This window comes from Notolabrus celidotus, chromosome 3 (genome assembly GCF_009762535.1).
Source record: "Notolabrus celidotus isolate fNotCel1 chromosome 3, fNotCel1.pri, whole genome shotgun sequence".
NCBI lineage: Eukaryota > Metazoa > Chordata > Actinopteri > Labriformes > Labridae > Notolabrus > Notolabrus celidotus.
In genome coordinates, this window is record NC_048274.1 from 31,939,425 (window position 1) to 31,964,599 (window position 25,175).

At 38.6% G+C, this 25,175-nt stretch overlaps 1 long non-coding RNA gene across 1 annotated transcript; it reads right to left on the bottom strand.

The window, feature by feature from the left end:
* Window positions 1-5,577: 5,577 nt before the first annotated feature.
* LOC117810271 lies at window positions 5,578-8,225 on the bottom strand. The gene is made up of 3 exons (XR_004630748.1): window positions 8,147-8,225; window positions 6,192-6,311; window positions 5,578-5,782 (listed from the first exon to the last, which is right to left on the bottom strand). It is a non-coding gene; the product is annotated as an uncharacterized LOC117810271 (long non-coding RNA).
* Between the last annotated feature and the right edge of the window lie 16,950 nt (window positions 8,226-25,175).

Below are 25,175 nucleotides of genomic sequence, written 5' to 3' on the forward strand. Positions count from 1 at the left end.
GAACCCTGAGGATTTCTCCACTGCTGTTGGGTAGAAAAGCTCAGAGGCTGATGAAAGAACATCCACAAGGGGACAGCAGAGTCACAGGTCTGGGGTGGCGTGATGTTTAAATGGCCTTTCTCAGCTGGACCCAGTACAAATGATAAAAAATAATAATAATAAGTAAATGTTTATTCCTCACAGAATCCACTCTATGATGAACACACCACTCTTTAATACAGCTACAAGAGTTGTCTACGTTAAATTAAACTGGCTGTGAAGGGAAATATAATCTAAGCCTCAGTGGAGCATTTGTCTGCCAAATAGAAACACACTCCAGCAGTTATGAAGAAGACTGCGTGCCTCACTGCTCGTCCTTGTTTCTTTATTAGTATGATAAATAAGCTGTGCAGTCATGATAACCAGATATGTGAGTAACTGTCAATAACGACATCATTGCTGTTTTGCACTGCAGCCTCTGAGGCAATCTGTTTCACACAGTGGACTATAATACTACACATTAAGTCCCTGCTTTACTCCATTAGTGTCAAATAGGCTGCAGTATAGAGCAGCATACATGCATCATGGGTAATGAGGCTGATCCTGGCTGGGGAATATGACAGCTATTGGACTTTAACATATATTATTAATCTGTTATAAACCAAGATGATAGGCGCAGTAATGATCGCAATGCATAATTGTGTTATTCAGCTAGTTTTATAGTTTCTTTTATAAATTGGCAGCCCTTTAGTGACGCTGACTGTTACAGTTAAACACAACCTGAGCATTGGTAAGGCTGCATTTCTTCAGCAGATTTAAATATCCTTATTGTCTTTTGCATCCCTTTTTTTTTTTTTTTACATATTTCACAGCATTATGCCCAACCTTTCATTGTTCAAACCCCACACTAGAATCTGAAAAAATCCCTGAGGACCTGCACAAAGTTAGGATGCACAGCAGGAGTTTAAAGGGATGAAGTGGTTAGGGTAGAAACATGACCACCAGAGGGCAGCCTTCACCTTTTCCGCTGTGAGGTTTCACTGTGAAAAACAGCCGTGGAGAATTAATCACGCTCAGCATGCCTGTGTGCCTCTTGAAATTCATGAGCCTCATGAATATTTATTCAAGCTATAGGTGTTGAGCCGTACAGAGCAGCCGCGTGATGTATTTTAAGCTTTTAGGATTTTTTTAGCAACTAATGTTATAGGTTATTCACAGCTGACAGTGTTTCCAAAACAGCAACCAAAACCAGTCACAGCTCAGTGAGGCTGTTTGAATAACATACTAAAGGACTGCCAGTGGTGGGAGAAGAAACCAGATCTTTGTATTGAGTTAAAGAAGCAGAACTGAAGTGTAGGATAACTAGAATTGTATTTTTAAGTACCAATAAAATTCAATCATACGACGCTAATTCCCAAGAAATTAGGAGGCTGTTTAAACTGTTGATCAGAACAGATATTGAAGGTTTGAAAATCATTGAAACAGTATATTCAAGAACATTTCCTCCATTACTGTATTTAATTAATATTTAATTCAATGCAAGTATTTATCAAACTTTGAAATTGACAAACTATATTGTTACATGAAAATATATGCTCATTATTGACTTGATGCCAGCAAACACATTTCAAAAAAGTTTGGGCAGGGGCATATTTATGTTGCATCATCTCTTCCATTACCAACACGCTGCAAACATTTGGGAACCGTGCAGACCAGTTTCTGGAGTTTTAAAAGTAAAATGTCCCGTTCTTGCCTGTTACAGGATTTCAGATGCTCAACAGTTCCAGGTCTCCTCTGTCAGATTTTTTCTTCATGATTCGGCAAATGTTTTCAACAGGTGAGAAGTCAGGGCTGCACGCATGTCAGTTTAGCATCCAAACTCTTCTACTATGGAACCAAGCTTTTGTAATACTAGAAACATGTGGTTTGGCATTGTCTTGCTGAAATATATAAGGCATATGTTGCTCCAAAAGCTGTATGTATTGTTCAGCACTAATGCTGCCTTTCCAGATCTGTAAGGTACCCATGTCATGGGCACTTGTGCATCCCCATACCATGACATGTGCTGGCCTTTGAACTGTGCACTGATAACAATCAGAGTGGTCCCGCTCCTATTCAGAGCAGAGGACATAGCATCCATGGATTCCAAAAAGAATGTTAAATTATATTTTTTCAGACATGGTTTTTGAAGTGATTTTGATCCCTTGAAGTGATCCCCAAATTCCTCTGTGTAAAATTGGGGATTTTACAAAGAGGAACGTTATTCTGAAATTGCTAAACTATTTGCTAACGAAGTCTCTCTCAGAGTGGTGAATCTTACCCAATCTTTACTTCTGAGACTCAATCTCACTGGGAGACGTTTTTATACTCAGTCATGTTACTAACCTGTTGCAAATAACATTTTCAATATTTTGTCGTCCCTGTCCCTACTCTTTTTAAATGTTTGCTAGCATCAAATTTAGAATGAACAATTTAGTTTCAACATTTGATATGTCGACTTTGCTCTGTCTTTAATTAAATATGTGGTTTAAATTATTTGAAAACGATCAAAATTTGTTTTTATCAACATTTTACAAAGCATCCTGACTTTATGGGGAATTGGGGTGGTACATAAATATGCTTAAGGTAAAACATTGAAGCAACGAGCAACACATTTTGTTGTATTTAACCTACCATATTAATTTGTTGTAGCCTATGATCTCTTGTCATCTCTTACTGCTTTCACTTGACAAAATTCATCAATCACATAGAGTGACATTAATGTAGGACTTGTATTTTGTTGTATATTAAAGCACAGTCCTACAGAGCCATGTACAGATTATATGAATACATACCAGGGGTTCAGTTTAAACCCTAGTGTCCCAGTGTTCATTTGGCTTAGGGAAGGTTTGGGTTTAATAATTACTCTAAAAAAAACCAAACAAACAAAGTAATTCAGTGCACTGATTATCTTCAGGGTCAACAGTGCCCTAAACCAGCTCCATGTGTAGGTAACCTTTACAGCACATTTTAGCCCTGGTAGCTGTAGACATTTCTGTCATGCAGAGGTATGAGGTGGATCTGTTTGGTCTGTGTGTGTTCAAGCTGATGAAAACAATTACTGGTCCTGCTGGAGTAACTGGGACTACCTTCCAACCACAGTAGTTGCTCTTGCAGTTAATGAAGACAAGACTCAAATAAATTGCCCTTGTGGCAAATTTTGTGATTAATTTTCTGGGTTCCTTTTGGCAGACAGTTCTAGAGTTTTCTGGCAGGAGTTTTTACTCTTTCCTGGAACACAGACCATGACTGTTTGACTGTCGATCCTGCTTAACTTGCCAGAAAGACAAACATACATTTTTAATGTGTATATGCCACACTGATAGTCTCACCATATCACCAGGAGTCCCTTTAAAACACACATTAGTCTTTCTTAGACTACATAACTTAACTTTAGTACAGCAACACCAGTAATTCTTCTGTAACCTTGTCATTCTGAGGCATATATCAGCCCGCTGATATTTGTCTGCTCTGTTTGTATTATCTGCTGTCTGAGTACTCTGTATGATTTAAAAGTAACTGATAGGCTCGAGGCAGGTCGTATTCACGAGAGAGTGATTCTTTTTATAGATTGTTAGCTGAAGTTGTGGCTCATCCAAATCGAAGCAATCCCAAATGTATCAAGAGAACATAAGCAGTGAGAGCGATGCCTGCACACACAGTCTTTACAGACTTTACCGACATGGTTCTTGATTTCTGTTTGAAGAAGAAACTTCAGATTTCTGTGCAGGCATTTTAAGACTCTCAACTTGGACTTTACACTTGGATTTACATAGAACTTACACACTGTCTACAACAAGGTCTCAAGACTTATATTTCAAAGGAGATATCAGCAAATATTGCTACCTTCAAGACTTGATCTTCTCAGCAGATGTACTGAAGTGCCCTCCACTGCTTTAACAATCACCTGTTTCAAAAAGTATCCAGACTGCAGCTTACTCTCTGAGTGATCGAGCTGGGAATACAAACTGACCGACGGGTCAATTCAAAATCCATTAGTTTAAAACTGCTTATCCCAAGAAAGTTTATTACTGTGTGCTCTGCAGGAATTTCAAAGGCCCTTCATCCCAAAGCTACACCCTCACACGTATTCTTTACCGTACAGAGCTGGATTGACTGATCTGTCATCTTTTTCACCTGTTAAGGTGTAAAGCTGCCATTCCCAAACTGAAGAATACCTCAGCCCATTATGATCTAAAAATATTCCATGGCCCACTCAAACTTTTATCACAAAGCTCTTATCAACACTTGAAATACATACAGCCCCTCCTTCGGAGTTTACCACATTACCTCCCTAAGCAAACAATAACTTTGTTTCTTTTTCCTCAAGATGTAAAGAAAAACACTTTTAAGAACAATTTTTTTTTATTTAAAATTCTCAATGAGTTTTTGCTGCTCACCTGCAGTTCTTCTTTTGTCCACCAGAGGGCAGCAGCTCAAACATCATCTCTTGTGCAGGGTATGATGGGGAATAAAAAGTGAAACCACTCTTTGAATGGAACAGGTTTGAAAGAGAAAAATATCAAAAAGGAGACAAATGTTTGTGTAATTGTGCTCAAAATGTGCAGTGGTGGAAAAAGTACACACCTTAATTAATTGAGTCAAAGTATAGATACTGCTGGTCAGATATAACTGAAGTGGAGTTGCTCAGTCAAACTATTACTCCAGTTTAAGTACCAGCGTGCTTGCTTTAGAAAATAATAAATCTCAAAACATTGTAGTAGTGCAGTAAATGAACATTTAAAAATACAAATCATTCTACTTTTCAAAAACTTGAAACATGGACTGAAGATTTGGGCATGGGTGCTCAGGTTGTCATCATCCTTCTCTGCCAAAGCCGTCAATACCACCACGACATGAACATCCTGCTCTGAATGACATGTGCTCTGTGTGTGCTCTAAGTTCAACCATGGAGACACGTGATGTACAGGTACAGCAACACCACATAGACAAACTTCACCAAGAGCTACATGAACGCAGTTTGTTCTCTGGGATCAGAGTTTAGAAAATAAAAAAAGTGAGTCAAAAGTAAGATTTTCGTCTCTCAATACAGTGAGGTAAAAGTCAAAATAACACTCAAGAAAAGTACAGCTCATGCCAAACCCCATGAAAGCCATATTTGGGGTCGCTCCACATGAATGCAGGATCTCATCTCAGGCAACCAGGCAGCAGTGGTGGCTTTCTCTTTACCTCTAGCACGGCAGCTCATCCTGCTTTAGTGGAAACAAATCACACCACCTTCCCACAAGTGCTGGCTTGAACACATATTGAGTCAGCTAAGGGTGGAGCAACTAAGATCCACGACTGATGGCTCACTCAAAAAGATAAGGCAGCCATTTCTGCACTATAGGAAGATCCTTGCCAATTGACCTCTGAGCATTGCTTTCCAATTTGTGTATGATTTAAATTCATCCCATATATTACCCTCTCTATTATTATAATTTCCTTCTCCCTTTCCTCCTCTCAGTGATGTATTTTTAAGCTACTCAGGATGTCAAAAATGTAATAGAAATATTCTAATATGTAGAAAAGTAAAGCTACTCAAAAACTGTACTGAAGTACGGTGTTCAAGAACATTTACTTCATTACTGTCCATCTCACAGATAGTATGTAACAAAAGACATTTCCTTTAAAAAACAAACACTGAATACTTGTGACAGAGTCCACGTGCCACAAGAGGGAGATGTCTGCTCAGAAGAGACCGCACAGCTGCTCATTTTGTTTTCTCACAGACATAATGGAGGTGGATTATTTCTGTTATCACCTTTTGTAAAGGAGAGAAGAGAATCTGTCAGCAGAAAGCCTCATTACAGAAACTTAAGAACAAGTGTGAAGATGTTTTGATATCTTTCAGTGTATTTAATTTGACTGTTCAGAACGAGTCTTCTACAGACATTAGACTTTACAATTCAGAAGTGCAGCTGATGAAGAGAAGTTTTAACGGCACATTAACAACAGGGAGGAACAGTTGCTGCAGCAATAATCAAGCTCTTCCACTTTTCTCCACATGGCAGCGCTTTATGCCGTACTAACCCTCCCCCTCCCCTCCCATTTAAGTGCTCACACGCAGCAGATTTTACTTTAAATCTTTCTCGTGATGTTGCTTAGTGGTTGGTACTAATTAACTCCTCTCCCACCAGCAGCTGCCTGCAAATTTAAAGAAAAAAAGCAACCTGAACAGACTTGATTAGAGTGAAGCTTTCCTCTGTTGGAGTTCGGAATAATTTGGCAGCTTTCCTGAGCAGCCAGGATTGTAGATGCAGATTTCAGGCAGGTGTTTTTTAAAAAACAGTCTGTAAAGGCAAAGCAGCAGCTGTACTCTCAAGAGTTCTTTCAAAGACTTATACCATATGAAGCTTCAAAAATCTCTGTCCTTTCAAAACAAGGCTGCATCAGGACACAGACACAAGAAAATAATGAGTTGATGTGAGAAAACAGACAGTCAGAACTAATTGTCTGCACGGCTTGTTTATGACATATATCCTGGGAGCAGAATGTGTTTCACAGCGAGTTATAGTCATAAAAAAAGATCAATACGTGTTCTTAAGATTAAAGAGGAGTTACCTGGGATTTGGTTCTGTCTTTAAAAACAATGTTTCCTTTTGTGTACTTTAATACTCTGAGAGCAGCTCAGTCTTAATCCTCCTTATGTACCATAATGTACTCTATAGCATTGGGAGTTATTGATTCAACCTGTTATCAGGTACAATGAATCACCAGCTTGTTAATTGCTCATTGGCATGAAAGTCAATAATGTAAATGCATGAGATCAATTTAGCTTTAACCTGCAGAGCTGCAATAAACAGAGCAGTTTATCGGCTCAAACAATCAGTTAAAATGCAGCAGAGAAGTCCAGGTGTAAGTCAAGCTAGTATGAGTAATGAGGGTTGAATTGTACATTATTTGTTTTAAGTAACCACAGAAGAGAAGAAGAAGGAGAAGAAGAGAGCATGCATCAAATCAGTCTGGATGTTTTTCTGAAACCACCTGCTATATACTACCTACGAGTGTAGTATGAAGTATGTACTGCATACTGCATACTGCATACTGAATTTTTGCCAAATCAGTACATACTACTAGTATAGTAGGCAGTTTCAAAAACAGCCCCTGTCTCATTTCTCTGTTGAACAATTTATTTTTCATGACAACCACTTTTTAATGTGTGGGCTTGATGTGTAAAATGAACTTTACAATCCTAATGCAGTTTATCAGAGTATTATCTGTAGTGAAACAAAAGAACAACCTCGGAGAATTTTTTGATGACCCTTTTTTTTATTACAACATCCTCTTAACTTTTCTGACCTCTCAGGGTCAAAGGTCAACACCTTGAATGTCCACTATTTAACAACATATCGTTGACTGATGACAGGACACTGCAGAGTAACATCAATCGCAATGAATTCTTGATCACCCCCTCTCATCCCTCAGGAGACAATGACTCATGCAAGATTGATGTGTCCATGTTACTTGGATGATCGCCATAGCAACACTCAAGGTTAAGTGTCAACAAAGACTTGTTGTTTGCTTTGAACAGAGTACCAGCATCTGCATGTACATAGAACTTATTGGCTACCTGATGGATTCAAGGAAAGAGAATGATCGTCCAGCAGTCAATATGCTGAAATACATCAACAATCACATCACAGTTTGAACCATCATCATCCCCAAAGGATGAAGCAGACTGACTTTAGTGATCTGTGAGATTTCCTCTTGTAACATCAGCAGGTCACAGTTTGTATTTGTACAGTGACATGTCTCCACATGAAATGAATGGATTAACATCCTCTGCTGACGAGGTGCTGAATCCTACTCTCTTTAATCATTTGGTGACTTTTCATTTTGTGCCAGCGTGGAGTTAATCTTTCATTTCTCTAAAATAATCCTTTTTTGTAGGACCTATAAAAACTAAATGACAATCCTGCCATTGGGTGCTAGTAAGCTAGGGATTGAATGCTAACACACTGGGCGGTTTGTGTGACACTGAACCAAGAAATTCAACCCAAATCCAAAACTCAGCAGTTCCAAAGTTCAAATGTGTTTAATCAGGCCAAGCGTCGGTACACAAGAGGTCAAAAACAGCACCAGCAAAGGTATCCAAATCACAAAGCAAAGGTGAAGTCAAACTTACAAAACTGGTCAAAACTGCAGAGCAAACACGAGGAAGAAACAAGGCTTGATCGCTGACACAAGATATAAGACGAACTGACAGAGAAGGGAGGGAAGACTGAGGGGAAACACACACAGGGAGTAGAGATAACAAGACACAGGTGTAACTCATTGAGGTAATCAAGGGAGTAGGAAACAAACAGATGCAGGAAGTCAAAGACCTTAAATAAGAGACAATGGTGAGTATGAAAATAAAACAGGAAGCAAAAGAGGAGAAACATGAGGGAATGAAATAACACAACTTATCTAATCAGGAGCCGTGACAGTTTAAAGCTCCTGTGGGATTTTTCAGCTGGTTATGAAACCGATGGGAATTAAAATTGATGCCGATTTATGATCCAAAAACAAAAGAGACCATCAAAAAGAAGACAGATCATTTCTAAAATGTTATTTTAGTCAGATGAGATTTCCAGCCAGAAACAGCCTAAGTTTTTACTTTTTCTACAATCAGTGATACATTTGACTGTTAAAAAGCAGCAGGATGAGATTTTTTTTAAAAACAAAAAAAATCTGAGGAGAGTATATTTGAGCATTTGTCTGTGTGGTGTCTTGTGATATATCTTGTAACTGCATTTGTTTTATGTTCTTTTAAGTACATGCCTTAGGACAACAGATACAATCATGCCTTTATGAATAATCTGTCATATTTACCATACAGTGAGGAGTACTGTTGATGTTTTGATAAATGTGCTTTGTCGTACTTCAGTAAATTAAATGTACCAATTTGTCCTCAGGGTTCTTCCCAATCAACACAGACTGTGAGTTCCTCACATGAGCTTTAAGAAGTAACTGTTTTGCAAACTTAAGGTTTGCATTGTTGGTTTGCATATTAAGCTCTCAGTCAGGAAGGCTATACTCTACATGCTATCTCTTGTGCATTTCACTTCATTCGTTGTGCTCACTCCTCCACACATGCTCATTCGTATTTCCTGTAGTCATCAGCTGCTGTCATCACCTGGTCATATCTCCCCCATAGCACAGCAACACACCCTTATTGTTAGCATATACGTTTGCTGCTTCCCAGTTGTTTGAGAGTTTGACTTTTTTGATGCAGTTATTTTTCCATTTGCAGTTTTAAACTAAATGTTTTTATTTTCCAGCCTCCTTTTTCTGAATGGACTGGGTATGCTTATTGTTCACTTGTGGTCAACAGTAAGGCAGATTTCAATGGGCTGTAAAGAGCCATGTTTGTGCCAGTGGTCAGTGACCACTGGTTAGGGCCTGTTGACCCAGCTAATCTGTGTGAGCTGCGGTTGCTGAAGTGTGTAAAGTGATCTTAGTTGGTTGGGTAATGCAATTGATGTCTCTTGATTTAACTCAGTGGTGTCAGTCCGCAGAGAGATGAGAGCGCCCTCCATCTCCGTGTGAATCGGATCCTTTTAAAAGCCTGGATGTTTAGTGGTGCTTGAGAGTGCAGAATACGTGATGTGAGGCTTGTTGAGAACCTGTGGTGCCTTTTAACCTGATGAAGAATATTTGAAGAGCTACTTTATCTATAAATAAAAATTAGCTTCTTGTTCCTCCTGCAAAATTAAACCTCTCTGCGTGTGCGAGCTGGAACAAAATGAGCACTCACGACCAACAGCGACAGTTGGCATTCATTATTCATATTAATTGATTCTGGCAGTTTGGAGACAATACCTTGTAATGCAACACCAGAGCAGGACAGGAAGACGATAAACACACACTAATCTGCTTCAGCATGCAAACTGAACAAGCTGCTTCCTGCTCGTGTGACTCTTTCTTCTCACATCAACCTGGAACTGTGAGGAAGCATGTGACTCAGGTTTTTTTTCTTGATGCAGGAGTGTGATTGTTGGAGAAAAAGTGATGTTTATTGTGTATACACTTGTCTTTCACAGGAAAATTGGCTCGCTGAAACACCTCTTTGGCAGCTTAAGGGAACTGGACTCATTTAGGAGGATTTTGTGTGCAGCTTTTTTTATATCTCAAGCAGATTGGTCCCACATTTGTTTATTTTTTACATTGCTGTGAGCTAAATCTGTCATGCCAAACACATGTTTTCATGTAAGACGCTCATATCCACAAACAGAGAAAATTAAAAACAGATTACTCCTGCAGGATTCTGAGCAGCTTTGAGTGTTCTTATCTATTAATAATTTATAAAGTCTAAACTGCAAAAATGAGCAGTCTGTTTTCCCCAGCATCCTTTAATTTCATAACAAGGCTGAGAGATGAGACAAGGACAGGGGAGATGCTCACACACTTATTTTGTAAAAGTGGAAGAAGAAAAAGAAGGTCACATGCATCTTGATGTAAATGGCAACGCACTCAGCTTGGTGCTGCAATTAAAATTTAATGAGGCTTCTCCATTCTGCTCAACTAGAGCAGAGGGATGTTACCGTGCAGACTCTCTGCTCTTTTGCCGCTCCCTTCCCGTCATCTGCTGGCTTTTCCTTCCACCTGCATGCTAATTTTAAAACCAAACCGCATGAAAAATAATATTCGGTCTTCTTTGAAAATTATTCCTGCTCAGAGTGATCTTGATCTTCGGAGTTCTCGTATTTCATCTGCAGCAGGATGAGATTACTTTTAGATTTACTTCTGTACTGTTGCTGAGACATACGATACAAACAGGAGCATTAACCTCTCGTAATGAAACATCATCTGATACCTGTGCTACTTTTACGTAGATACCAATCGTTTACACTCTGTCACTACATCCATCTGCCTCTCCGACGGTCTCTTTCATACACACACATATTCACACTAAACATCCCCCTGCACCGACCGGATGGATGATGCATAATTACATATTTACAGAGAGCTAATCTGCAGCAATGTCCTCGTGTTTGTTATGAGTTGGAGAAGCATTTGACACAGATCTGATAATCTGTACAGTATGCTGCCATGAGACAAACAGGCTTTGTTGCAGCAAATGAGGCATTTTTTTTCAGACAGCACAATCCTTCAGACTCTGTTTTTAATGTTTTAGAGGCACGGCTCTTGGTCTACTAAATCTTTTAATTGTTATTGGATGGGTCTCCATGAAATTTGGAGCAGGTGTCTTCAGCATGGAGAAGATGAACCCTGCTAACTTTGGGCTTGCTTTTCATGTAGTTTTACTCCTTGGCCAAAATGTTTACTCATCCAGTAAAATCTGAATAGTGATTGTGTTTGATATGAGAAAATTAATCCAGCCAAAAGTCTACACCAATAAATCAACTAATAAAAGTAAGGTTAGATTAATCTATATTATTGTACATTACCTTTAAAGATAAAGAAATCTGATTCTGCACACAAGACGCTGAACCTTCTGACTCTTCCTCTCCAACATGTTGACCTTCTAGTTTAAGTCTCACAAACAGTTGGACATATTACCAAAGACACAAAGTGAACCTCAGGATTATTTTTTATAACCCTTCTTTATAACATGTTTTGTTCAATGTGGTACTTTGGTTAACGACCAAATACCTGCAAAATCCATGACGTTACTTTCAGCCTCAAACTTTGTGGTTTATGCTTATAGACCATGTAAAACATGGACATCTCAGCAACATCACCCATTGGTTGCTGAATAGAAGGTAGACGGTAGGAACCCTGTTGGAAATAACTTGGAGACTTTCGATCAACCTAAACGCAGGCAAAAAGCTGGAGCTGAGGTGGGCCTAAAGTCTCCTGGCATGAGGCTACAGTCTTTGCAGCAGTGGCCTGGGTATGACTCCCACTGTCGACCTCTTGCTGCATGTCATAATCTTTTAAATCTCATCTAAAAACACACTTTTATAAACAAGCTTTATATAAATCATATTTTAGTGTTTTTATTCTTTTATCATTATCTTGTATAGTATCTTAGCAAATGTCTGTTCTTGTATAAGTCTGTCGCTAGGTCTGTTTCCACTTCAGTCCCCCGCCTCATATCTCAATAAAGTCATAAATAAAAGCCCAGAAAACTGTTTAAAAGAAGACCTTCACTTTCATATCTCTCTACTAATGTTCTATTCAAGAAATGCCTCCACAGCAACACAAGTAACTTGATTGACTTTCATGAAGGCAACCGCTTCTTCCTCTCAGAGAAATACATCATGTCCTCAGACTCCTGAGAAAAAGCATTTTAAGTTTCAGTTGAGCTGCTCCCAAAAATCACTGCAGCCAAACACAGAGGCTGTGGAGATAATGAAAGCATAATTTATCTGGTGGCAAAAACTTTTGTAATTTGCATGAATTCTCCCTGTGTTAATGTTTTTAAAGTCCGGACCTCATTTGCATAATTTCCATTATCCCATAAGAAGTGGTCCCAGCTTCATAAAGCCGCTCTCTTTTTTCTCTTGTACTCATCGCTCTCCTCTCGTAGAGAAATGGGCTCATTTAGTTTTAAAAGGAAACACACAGTATTAGTGTTGTTCCAAAAAAAAATAATCCCCATAGAACAAAATTAACAACCGAGGGTTTACAGAGAGATATTTTCCTCAAGTATTTTTGTGATTTTACACCCCTCTCAAACCTTTTCATAGGGATAAATAATGAATGTGTTGCTCTCTTCCACAGACAGTGCTTTGTTATCAACAAGCTCTTCTGTTTTTCTCTGAGCTAATTCTCTATGGCAGATATGATCTTTAAAATAAAAATAACATTTTAAAGAAATTTACAACTTTAACGGACTGTATTCACACACCAGCCGATTTCATTGTCAGCCCTGTGAAAAGCTTATTTCTGTCCTGGAACCAATTCTATTTGAATTATTGAATATTTTTCTACTCAGTGTCTGCATAACCGTAACAATGGTGGTGCTTATTGCCAACAAAGAACAGATGCACACCTTTATTCTGTCACAGAGCAGCTTGACTCTTTCTCATGCCTCATATTGTCTTTTAATTTCTCACACAAACAACTTACAGCACCCTCGGTAGAAAAAACTACTGTCTTTACTGCTGGAAAATTGAAAACCAGAAAGAAAATTAGTTTGAATATGAAAGAATCAACTACCTTTGTTGTGCAGAACTGAAAAACAAACTGAGTGATGAGCAGACATTGATTCAGCTGCTCTGAAAATAATAAATTGACGATTTGGAAAATGTGATTACTTGCTGAGAAAACCCATGACTACTACAAAACCATCCCTTTTATACAAGTAGCCTATTAAAAAAGCATTTTGCAGAAAAATTGCAACACTCTACTAAAACATTGATGAACTCACTGCAGTCTTACAAAAAGATGAAACGCATTGTAAACTTTTTTAATGAAGAAGTTCTACCCTGTCGTTTTAGTTCGATTTGTTCTGAATCATGTCAAGATTATTGCCAACATGAACCAATGCCAAACATTTCTCCAAACACCCTGCTCTCAACCTTCAACTAGAGATGAATAGAAGGGTGAGTTATACAGCTGTAGGAAATGTTTGGTATACTATTGACTTACTTCAAGGTGCAACCTCTGATGTTAAAAAATGAGGCCAACAAAGAAGTGCAAAACATGCAGTTCCCTGAGTGTCCACTTGAGGTTGGCTTCAAAAGGAGACCCCTTCAGGTCACATGTTAACGAGCCCACTATTACAACAGCCTGATTATAATAACTGCTTGTTTCTCTACTTATACACACTGTATGGGGCTGAATATTTTTTCTAACTGATCAGTTTTAATATATTATAATTAAAAGTTGTTCATATATTTGCATAATAAAGGGCTTGGTCAATATGGGATTACAGGCAGGGACGATGTAGCTGTTAGCCAACCTCAGCACCAGCTCAGCTGTCTTTTTCTATGATCAAAAGTTAGGTTGTGTCAGCATTTCCAATATGGCAACCTTCAAAATGCCACTACAGAAACCAATGGGTGACATCACTGAGACTACGTCCATGTTTTAACAGTCTATGGTTCACCATGACTGAACAGCACAGGGACACTTTGATGCAAAAAAAATTAGAAATATTTTCAATTCAATTCAGTTAATCTACTTTTAGAGGTAGAGCACATTTCCAAGCACATTTCATAGTAGTGTAAACTCACTGTGCTTTACAGAAGATACAAACAAAGAATACAAATTGTAATTACATTTGTTATAAAACACATTTATAAAATGACCTTCCCCCAACTTACATAACCATAACCCAGACACACATAAACTCATTACAGTACAGGTATTATGGTCTCCGAGTACACACACACTGCACCACACACCCAAACAGAGACTGACTAACTGCTTAATGCATTGGAGAATTGCAATGTTTAAGGCAGCTTTCAAAAGAGCATAACTTTTCCACAAATTTCAGGTCAGCAGAGAAATGGGTCCAGAGAACTGCATCATAGTGACTAAATCCACCCAAAACTAACTCAGTTTTGACTGACGGTACACTCAGGAGGCTAACACCTGATGATCTTTGGGTTCTGATTGGGCCGTAGCCAGTGAGCAAGTCAGAAAGATATTGGGGTACTCTACCATCTAGGGCAAGCAGGCATGGACACTGTGAAAGATTGCTTGCATGCTCCTATAAGTGAGAGTTACCTCAAGTTTTACCAATGAACAACTGCCCTCTTCCTACTATTGCAAAGAGACACACCAGAGAAAAACGTTACAAGCAGATTCATTAAACTTTATCATGTGTGCTTGTTCAACTTGTGTGAGCCTTTGGCTCTGAATATCCTTTATATGATTAGAGGCAGTTAATCTTTGAGGGTGTGGTGTACATCAACTGGGTATAAGTAAAAGGTGGAGCCTGGTGACAATGAGTCATTACCTGTAGCTTCTCCCAACCAATCATCTGCACTACCCGCCTCAATAACCAAAGAATCACCTTGAGGTTATCAACAAAACTGAAGCTGCTTTTATTGTTAGTAAATTTACCTACATGCTTACCCCACATGTAGGTACATTTTTTTCAGTGCTAGATGAAGATGAAACATGGAGGGCTGAATTTCAATCTTGTCACATAAAAAGTGACTCAAGCAAGTTGTCTTCATTGATTTACTCTTCAAGCAAATGACTACAGGTTTCCTTTAGTTCAAACTGTTCATGATACAACATATTATGCTTCCCTTGGAAAGTGCACAGACTCAGATTTGTCAAAGCGCTCTTTAGCTCACTGATGGATTGTAAGTGAAAAAGCTGAGCTTTCATTGGGCTGTCAGGAGGTGCTGCATGCTTCAGCACTTCTATAACCTCTTGAAAAGTGAACAGCTCTATGGTAATTGCCCCATAAGTATTAAAGTAATAAATTACAAGTGCAGTTTTGTATTAGGGCTGTGAGTTCGCATGCTTCAACGTGAGGAAGACATCATATTAGTTTAGTAGGGTTTGTAGCATCACAACATTAGGGTGAAGTATATATATACATGTATGTTTAAAAATAATATATTACTAAAAGAGCTGTGATTGCGACTGAGTGTAGAGCATAGACTATGTGAAGCTGACATAGTCTCTGTTGTTGTGAAGAGAAACCAGAGCTGACCTGCCATAGATCTTCAACTTCTTAACAGCCAGCAGGGGGCGATTCCAATGGTTCTCAAAACATGTCTGAATGTGTAGAAGCTTTTAAGAAAACAGCACCTTTTCTAACTTGAATTCTCACTTCAGTGAACATCGTTTTTAAACGGTTAATGGTATTTTTCGGTACTCTAAAGCTTTCCTTGTGTAGTTCTATTTTGAAAATGTGGCCCCTTTAAGAGCAAAATAGACAATAAAGCAGGCTACAGTTTAGGGGGTTCCCTTGTCCTGCAACAACTTCTAATCAGGGTAAAAGCAACGTCTGTCAATCCACTTATCCAGATATAGTAACATCTCGTCTCAGAAAAACTGGAGATTTTGGTGACCAAAAGACAAAAAGGGCATAAAATCTACATGCAATTAGAAGATGTCTTGGTGAATACATTACATCTGCATTTCTCCAACATTCTCTGGATTAGACACTGGTACATGATTATGAAGAACCGTTAAGAGCTGCAGAGTATAGACATTTTTACCCAGCTGTGATAAATACCTAATTCTGATTGGTCAAAACCCCCAAACAAAGCGATGCTGTAAGCAACCTGATACCAAACAGCATACCAAATCAATCCTTGGAAAGGACTTCAGTGCATTTCACCTCTGCCTGTGGCAAAAAAGTCAGTTTCTGTTGGCATCAAATTAGTAAACATTGTGGCAAAAACATTATTTTCCCTTAGGATTCTAACTCGGTATGCTAATCAACATGGAGAATATTTCAATAGTAGGTCCTGTCCTGCAATCCAGACCAAAGCAGCAGCTGTTCAATGCATCTCATTGCCGATCGCAACAAGAAAAATAAACCATAAGCAGTGGTGATAAAAGCAAAAATGTTAAAGGTTGTGACATTTGGCTCACTTATGCTCACTTTACATTATCCCTTACGTATTTTTTTGTCACCTTTTGTACTATCATATTTAATTTTCAAATACATGGTTAAAACTCCTTTGTAATCTCTGATCTCTGAGTCTGCCGCGTGGTAGACTGCTCCAGAGATGCTGAGTAGTCACTAATCTCATAAAAGTAAATGCAGGCGATGGTGTGGGTTTGCATTTTAAGATGAAAAAATCTGCGAGGGCTTCTTGGATATTTTGCTTTAAAAACTTGTTTTCCTCATCAGCCATTTCTCTTTCCCTGAGATAAACAGAACTTTCTTTAGGGGGAGGAGGAGAGCTCAGAACATATTTATAAAAACAGTGCAGCACTGTGTCCTCTGCAATGCTCTACTTAAAGTAAATTAAAAAACATTGGACGCAATAGCACATGAATCTTTTATGACCTTGAGAGCAGATAAAGTGAAAGACAAAAGAAGCTCTGCTCATAGAGCACTCAGGACGCTCTGATCAATCAAATGTCGGTCAGAAAGAGTCCTCTCTGTGCAGAATCTTAATCTGAGCGTCTGTGACTCAGCAAGTGGCTTTCCAGAAGAACATCAAATGGTGCTGTGCCATAATATACGACTAGACATGCTGATATTAAACTGTGCTTTTGCTGACCTGCAGAAATATACAGATATTTTTCAACCAAAGCTTGGTTTAATAGTAGCCGCCTGACAGTTTCACATTGTTGCACAATAAATAACCTTTAAGCATAACATACAGACATAAGAAATGTTTTATGATTTTGCTTTCAAACCCTGGAAAACAGCTTATTACAAAAACTTTACCGAGGACATTCTGCATTGACACACCTGAATTAAAGTGTAGAAACTTTGGTTTGAATGATTCACATATTTTCACTTTTTAAAACAGGTCACAGCATAATCTTCATGCTGCTCAGTGCCTGTTGTTTTTGATGTACAATAAAAGTAGATTAGATATCTGCATGCACAGTCTGTGTTATGATTCTAATTCCAATCCACTTTCTTAAAACACAGCCATTGTCTTCTTAGTTTGTTATCTCTGATCAATAAATATGTACAAATACATGACACCTGAAAAGGTGAAAATATATTATATTTAAAAGGAAAAACAAATAAATTAGCTTTCTTTTCTGTTTGTGTTGATTTTGGCGCCCCCTTTAGGACAAATTCATATCTAATTTCTTTGCTGATTTTGTCCTCTACATGCATCTTCTGACAAAAAAATGGATATCCTACTTTATTTTAACAGTCAACTGTATCACTGTATGTTGGTATGGACACTGCGCCTCCATGCTTCTCCCATCAATGTGAAGCTATAATACAGCTTTGATGGGTGCTGACATATTGGGCTATTGGAGCCAAGGCATGTGCAGAGGTGATCTGACTGGTGGAGCAGCAGGATTGACGTCACACCCTTTCTGCTTACCAAGACACACATTTAACTTCCGAAAAAATGTCAAGGCTGCCTCAGGTCGGTACAGGTCAGAGCAGACTCTTGTGTGGGTGTAAAGCAGACACTCATGGCTGGTCAAAGTTCAATGACTCTTTTGTTAGTGGCAGTGGGCTCTTTGCAGCCAGTCAGAGGGGGGAGCTTAAACTATTTTGGCTTCACAATCTGTGAACACCAATGGCCTCCATTTAAGTATACAGTCCTGGGTTCACATCCATAAGTTTAATTTACTAACTATCAGAGTATCAGAAGAGCTGTAGATCAAATTTAGCTCTTTCTGTGTTTAACTTGAACATCTGCAGTCTGTCACACACACTCTTCAAGCAGCAGCTAACTCCCTCAGCCCTTCTTCTTTTGCTGGTGATAAATACACTTCTGTATTTCAATGCACATCTCAGAAATATTATACAACACGACAGCTTGCAGGGAATTCATTTCTAAAGCAAACTGCACCCAGGCCTGTATCAGTCACGTCTCAGGGTGCCTTGTGTAAAAATTAGCATTTGATTATTTCTCTTTGCTCTCCTTCCCTCTCTGTCAACAACACAACGGCAACGTTTTCAAGGACTTAGGATGTAAATGAGGAATCTGGCTAACAAACTGTTATCAATCTGAAAGGTCTCTGTGGGTTTTTGTGTATTTTATGAGTCAATGAAACCACTCTTCATCAGTGCAAATTAGATTACACGGAGCACTGATAAGTGTGGTGCAAAATATTATGTTGAGGGAAACAGTGGGAGATGTTTCAAGGCTTTGGAACGGGAGTGATTGAACTCTATCACATTGCTAAGCCTGTACATGAGAGAATTTTCTAAAATGTCTCCATCCACTGTGAGACCTCCCTCCTCTCTTTATCTCTATCCACATTCGCGGTCAGTTAGTTCATTTCTCTTTCTCGTGCCTGAGGTTGATGTCAGATACGGAGAGCAGCACTTTAAAGTGGCACACCTGCTCTTCTTTTCCAAAAGTTTAAATGGGAAACGGTCTGAGAATCCCAATAGCCTCAGATCAAATGAATGGTGGGGATTTTAAACGCCTTATCTCTCTCAGTCAGTCAGGTTGGAGTTGGCGCCCGCTACAGAGACACAGAGAGAGGACTGCGGCCTCAGAGATCCTCCCAGCTACCCCTCTGGCTGCAGGGGAAGCAGGTACATCTGTACATACATATTTTATCTAGTATGGTACTATATTTTAACAGAAATGTTCCTCTAATGCTGTATTTTGCTGATTCCTTGCTATTAGACATTTTTGTGAAAAGTTAATCTGACTCTGCAGCATTTAAAGAAGAGAATTTGATTGTTAAGACAGACCGTTAAGCCTGCTAATCCCTATTTTCTGCTGCCGTCGTCCTGGAATGATTTTTGACATGTATTAAAAGTAGTTCTGGTGTTTGAAGTTCTTTTTTAGAAAGCTTCAGGGAACTTGGAGGTAAGTAGGGACTTTCAGAGTTGGAGCCACAAAAAACAGGCATAAATCTTTTCAGCTGCGTGTGTTTAATCAGCCTGTGAATGGAAAATTTCAAAAAGAGGATGGTAATTTCCATTAAATTCCTCAGTGAGAGGGGTTTGATGGAGATGGCTGCTCTGCATGTCAACCAGAAATGTGATTAAGGCCTGAAATATTCTTTGTGGATTGAAGAACCCTCGTTGAGACTCACTAACATGTTCGCCTTCTCGTTTTGCATGTTACCATAGAGAAAGGGAAAGGGAAGGGGAAATGATCTGCTTTGAACTGCCTCTATTTGATAACAAATTTAAATTATTGAAACCCACAGACAGTAGATCTTTCTTCCAACAGCTATAATACAAACTATGACTTTGCATATAGGGAGTGACTGATTTTGACAACTCTTTGCCTGTTGAGTGAAGAAATAGGCATTGAATGATCATTTCCTTTTCACGCAAATCCTTGTTCTCTTTAACCTTTTGACCTTCTCACTTTGAATCTCATTTTAATCCAATACACCATCAGAGCTGTCATCACTTTTTGAGAGTATAACTTCTCTTGAAAGAAATGGGCAATAGGTATTTCTCTGTGCAGTTATACAAACTTTTACTTAAGAAAAACTCTCCTTATTGAAAGTTTCAAGGTAAAAAGTACATAATCAGTGCAGATAATTATGCTGGAAACTTTCCATATAAAAAACAGTCCTTCCACAGAAAGTTTCATATAAAGGTTTAAAGCATAACAATCACCTGCTGTCCTTGTTTTCGTGACAGAAGAATATGAGAAGACAAAAATTTAAACGAATGGAAAATGATGCAAATGTGACCTTTGGAAGGTGTCTGCGTGTATAATGCATAAAAAACCTCAGTGAAAATCATCTTATTTGCATCCCCCAGAGTTTATGTAACTGATCATCATTTTCTAAGTTTTTATTTGATTTATGAACAATACACAAAGCCTGCATCCATACCAGTGGCGTGTCAAGAGGGGTGGCCAAGGGTGGCCCCGGCACCCCTTGAAATCCAATTGGCCACCCCAGGGGCCACCCCAAAATCCTAAACTATGATTGCCTGTTGCCTTGGCTTGTCAGAGGTGGGGTTTCTACTAAAATCTACAATTTGGGATGAGTTAAATGGCTCACAGTAGATTTCTTTATTAGTGCCCTCAAATGTAACTTTGAAAAAACATCTTTTGTAAGTCCTTAAAGAATTAAGCTTAGAAGATTTATGCCACTTTGTCATGTTTGTTTTTTTTAAGTCAAAGGGAATATAACAACAGTTTTATACTTTAATAAATGTAGGTTGTGAGGACAGAAAGGGTAAATGTTATTTATTTGTAAATGCACTGGCCACCCCTGCCTATGTGAGAGCCTCAGTTGGGCTACCCTGGTCAAAAAGTTCTGGACACGCCTCTGATCCATACATCTTGCTCTTTGAGGCTTGAATCACAGCAGTCTTTCGAGCTAAATGCTAACATGAACATGCTGAAACATAAAAAAAAATGCTAAAAATGTGCCTTTGTTTAGATTGTATAACATTGAACATGCTCCTTATCTTTGTTTATGTTGCAAGCATTTTAAGTAGGGGATAATGTACAGTGAATTATGCAAATTAGAATCTAAACAGAGAGAAGAAATAAATGGTCCTGCTCACAGTGAGGGAATTCTAACTGCCATAACCACCCATTCACTTTACATTACCCTGCTTATCACCAACAAAATACATCATCAATTTGAAACAAAATGTTGACGTCATTATTTTATTTTTATTTTGAATGATTTATTTACACAGCTAAAAATATTGTCTCTCAAGTTCCATGCTGCCATGGCAACAGATTCTTATGAGACATCTACAGAAAGAATTAACATGAAACTGAACTTTTAAATTCACTGTAAAGTTAAAACATTATCCTGCTCATTAGTAATCATTCACATTAAACTGAACATTTCCATTGAAGGTAGAGTTAGACAAGGGGAACGGGACATTTGTTGGAATATTTATTGACACGTTCAGCTCTCCTGCCTCACAGGGATTTGCATTTTACACAACTTTAAACATAACCAAAGCAAATGGCACAGCTTTAACATTGGATCTGTTATAACTACTGCTTATCATTTAAGTTACTTTGAAGTGATCAGCAACTTACAGATCTCACCAGATCTGCTTTTGTTGCCTGGTTCTCAGGACAGGCTCCTGCTCCACTCTTCCCTATCAGAGATGTTTTTGACCCTCAGACTGCTCTCACACCTGTTAACAGTTGTTTTCAAACTCTCAAGACCAGCATGAGACAGAAACGTTTTTGCCACAGTGTCAACAGGCAGAGGAGAAATGTGCCGGACTCCTTTACATGAATTAATTTGACATGACGTGTGTGAACAGGTTGTCCCTGGCATTGCTTTGGTTGTTGAGAATTTATTTCCATTTTTATGGGGTTTTCACCAATCAGAATCAAGTATTTAACACAGCTGGGTAATAACCATAGACTGTATAAAATATGGACGTAGGATCCGTGACTCCCAGCCAATCGACGGCAGCAGCCATATTGGAAATGCGGAACTCAACCAGGAAGAGTGTGACGTAGTGTGAGCCTCCTAGCCTTCAGCTATGTGTTCACGACCGGGAGTCACGTCAGTCATGTCCTTATTTGGGCAAAAACTCAGAATCTTAATATCTTCTGAACCGTCGCGTTAGAAAAAAATTCACCCCCGGCACAGTGTGTGTAGATAGAGAGATTAGCTTCGTAGGGCCAAGCCGTTTTTTGAACCAGTCTGTAGACATTTTTATTAATGCTGCAAAGATCGTCTTTTTCCCATTCATGTCTATGTGGTTTCCGGTGTTTCTGCAGCCAGCCTCAAGCGGATTCTCGATGTATTGCAGTTGATAACACTTCCGTATGGGCTTCATCGTTTGAGACCGGAGGTTGCCGCTTGGTAATAACCCATGTTGATAAGCACTGAATAGAACCTCTGACTAGAAGATACTGAGGAGGCTACATGGAATGTGACTAGTTGTTAATACATTTATAATAAGGAAAGTAATCAAGCTGTTTTCAGTGGAACCTTATGTGTAGACAAAATGTGGTTCTGATTTAGTCACTAGACAATAAGTTATTGTACAAAATAAATGAGAAGTTTGACCTGCTTGTGCTTAAGAGACAAGACAGTGAACACAAAAGTAGCTCGGACTCGTTCCTGAGGGAGATTTAACGCCTGCTGAATCCTTTCAGTGCGTATGTCTTACAAATCATCAACGTACACATCTTACAAAGAATTTCAATCATACCTAATGTGACATTTGTTAATTAGATTTGTAATAGCCTCATTCATTATGAGAGATTTGAATGTCTGTCGTTTCCTCTGCAGCACACAAAAGGAAGATGAGCTTGAGTTCTCTAAAAGTCCTCATGAAACTTTGACTTTAAACTTTTCCCTAAAGACCACCGGTAGACTGAAGTAGATCTATACTTATTGGACTTAATGAGCATCTTTCTGAAGTTTCTCTATAGCTTCCATGCCAGCTTTACCAGCTTATGTGGGGATATAAGACACTCATGATGAAACTGTGGGGTCACTTCCATAGTTGTGTTCAAAAAAGGCGAGATGTTAGAGTCTTGCCTCACGCACGTGCTGTACTCTGAGGTCTTTTTGCCTGTGATGATATCATCTTCCCTCATTCTTTCTCGTGGACTGTTTCATAAGATTTAGCATCAGGATGTGTTGAAGAGAAGGGATTGTCTCATGGATTTAAGTCTGCTGGAATACCCTCATACAGCCTCATGCAAAAGACATAAGCACTCAGCGACTCTCAGATGCTCAGCGCTCCTCATTCCCACTGACTGGGCTGGTGCATGTATTTCTTTTATTCTTTTTTATGTGCAGATGGGTAAGAGATACTTCCAGCTGGAAAGAGTAGGCATGGTGTTGTCAGCGGTCTGTCACAGGGCTGATCTATATTTTAAAATCATAAGAATAGATTACACTTCTGGTCACTTTTTAATCAAAGTAAAAAGAAGCTTCATTGGAAGATTACATTTAACTCCAGTTTCTATAGGCTTGCAGGGTTCACACTGCCAGGGACCAATGTAGAGGAAGGTACATAGACATTCAGTCAACAAAGATAGGAAAGACAGGCAAGAGCAAATACATTTTTGGTGGAGAGTTTAGAAACAAAAACATGGTGTAAAAACACATGTAAACATGTTAGCAACTTTGGAACCCTTCACCCTGAGGATAACTCATCATACAATTAAAGATACAGAACAAAAGAGATGACCAGGAAGGGATGAGAGGAAACAAACCAATCAGAAAATGACACGACAATGGTAATATTTAGAAGCAAATGCCAAAAGAAGCAGTGCTGTAGCTTGCTTTTTTGAGTATCATAAATTATTTCTGACATTGATATTTCCTCCTATTGCATGATTTATGATAATAGTGTACTGTCATGAATTATCTTGGTTTCCGTGGACACTCCCTGGCCATGCTGAAATCAAACTTAACAAGGTGAGTCTGTCCAGCTGGCCTAAACATGTTTTATAGTGCATTATTGTGAGAGACAGGAGTGTGATGTAAAATACCAGAATGTTGTGCAAGCTATATAATGCCTTCCAAAGTGCCATGAGAAAGTGAAGGACTCAAAGCTTATTAGGATCAAGTGCTATATGCTACATTTTTGGTCCTTCACATATGTCTTAAAGTAAAAGTGTTATTTTGCATACAGGTTAATCAGAACATGTCATCAGAGACCATAGACTGTGTTTTTTCCTTATTATCAGTTCATTCAGTCACCTGATTGAGTCCATATAACCTGATCCATAGATTCATCACTGCACAGCGCAAACATCAAAAACACCTGCAGATAATCAGATTTACTTTCTGCTTTAATGACAACAAATACAGAATATACGTATATAAAGATTTGTATCAAAAAATTTGTTATCAAAAGAACGATGTATATTGCATTACTTTTACATTGTTTTTAGCAGAAGATATGGAATTTCTTGAGCATAATGTGCAGATTAGATTCAGAAACAGATTCTCATAGTAATTACCTTGATTAGAAAGTATTAACTTAGATACTGTATGTTACTCTATTTAAATTAAATATTTCACAACAGATCCTAAAGTTTAATGATTATAATTTCTGCAGGCATACGTGATTATATTTTCCAGCCTTCATTGTTTATTTTAAATTGTAATTAATCTTTTTATATATAAATATATTGATAATATTTTCTTTATTTAATGTTCTCCCACTTTCTTTTACAACTAGAAAACACACACTCTCTAAGGTTATGTGTCTTTTTTATGATATTTAAGCTGCTGTTAATAGTCCTGGAATAAACATCAGTTCAGGGAGAGATTTTGAATGTCAACACTACCACCAGATTTCCCTCCCACTACATCCCTTTCCCCCCCTCTCTGCTCCTGTAAGCCCTGCCAACAAACAGATAGTAGTGCACGCTCAATTAGGACGATGTAGGAGGACCAATCAGGAGGGCGGCTCGGATTAGTGAGAACTGATGGGAGTGATCAGAATTTAAAGATTGCTGGATAGAGAGATAGGAAAACACAGAGATATAATCACAAAATACCTTATTTATTGATGGCTGTTGATGACTGTTATGACTTTTTTGGCCAAACACAGCACAAAATAAGTTTTTTTTTTTTTTTTACCCCAATCCTACCAACTGCAGCCTTAACTTCTGTTTCTGCAACTTGCAAAAGAAGGCTCAATTTGGAAATGGAACACCTGAAATTAGATTTGCTTTGGTGTCTTTATTGCGGTGTGCTACTAG